The sequence below is a fragment of the Chrysochloris asiatica genome, unplaced genomic scaffold (assembly GCF_000296735.1).
Source record: "Chrysochloris asiatica unplaced genomic scaffold, ChrAsi1.0 scaffold00016, whole genome shotgun sequence".
Classification (NCBI taxonomy): domain Eukaryota; kingdom Metazoa; phylum Chordata; class Mammalia; order Afrosoricida; family Chrysochloridae; genus Chrysochloris; species Chrysochloris asiatica.
The window spans coordinates 14,746,478-14,747,725 of record NW_006408534.1 but is presented as its reverse complement, the minus strand read 5'-3'; positions in this window follow the sequence as shown (position 1 = coordinate 14,747,725).

Here is a 1,248-nt window from a genome sequence, read left to right as displayed (position 1 = left end):
GATGGTGCCACCCTACCCTTCAGCACTGTTAACACCTCCTTTCTCCACTCCCTCCCATCCTTGATAACCATTAATAAACTTTTGCTCTCTATTAATTAGTGTTTTCTTGTCTTTTCATGTAAGAACATACAGGGTATAGTATTTTAAAGGTTAGTTATAGTGTCAAAGCTAAAACCACATTATCAATGAACTTCTGTTCTGTTACATTAAAATCCATTGATTTATCTTGTACTTTGAACTTGACATATCTTGCACATTCATAATTTTGTAACATCATTGTCATTTGAAACTTACAGGTTCATTGAGTTATGTAGATGTTTATGTTGATACATTTCATTATACAATATTTTTAAAAAAATTCTTAGTATCACAGATTTCTCAGAAGTCTTAATGTATTCAGAAACTGTCAAGCTCAAGATGACAGATGTGTTTTCCAGAATTCATTCACCCAAAAACACATCTTATCACTAGCGACAGATTCTGTCAATTATTTTTCCTTAGTTGGCATGTTTATTTTGTTCATTTTCAATACAGTGTCCAAATATGATAACTATTTGTTAGAGATCAAATTGTGCTCCTTCCAAAATTATGTCTAAGTTGTAATCCTTCGATCTGGAAATGTGACCCTGTTTGGAAATAGAACTTTTCTTTTGTTATGTTAATAAGGTGGTACTAGATTAGGGTTGGAGTCCTGGTGTAGGATAAACACTGGACCACAAGTTTGGTTTGAACTGCAAGATTGGCAGTTCGAACTCACCAGCTGCTCACTGGAAACCCTATACAGAGGCGCTGAGTTAGAACCAACATGGCGGCATGTTAACAACAATAACAGCTTAGGGTTAGTTCTAAACATAGCTCTGAGTGATGTCTTAGACACAACAAGGAAAGGATGTCATGTGAAGAATGTCAAGGAACACCTGGGACTGCAGCAGTGGAAAGGAACATTGATCTTCCCTGAGAGTCAACAGACAGACTAGCCCTGCCAACACCCCGAATCTTAACTCCTAGCTTCCAAAACACTGAGACAATAAATTCTTGTTCTTCAAGTCATGGCAGCACTAAGTAAATAGGACACCAGTTTGTCCATTGTTCTCCCAAGTGAAAAAGGTTTTACACACACACACACACACACACACACACACACACACACACAGACACACAGCTTGTGACTCAATCACACAAATGGTTTTCCTCAGAAGTACTTCAATACTCAGCAGAAGTGTTTTACACATAAACTTCCCATTTTGG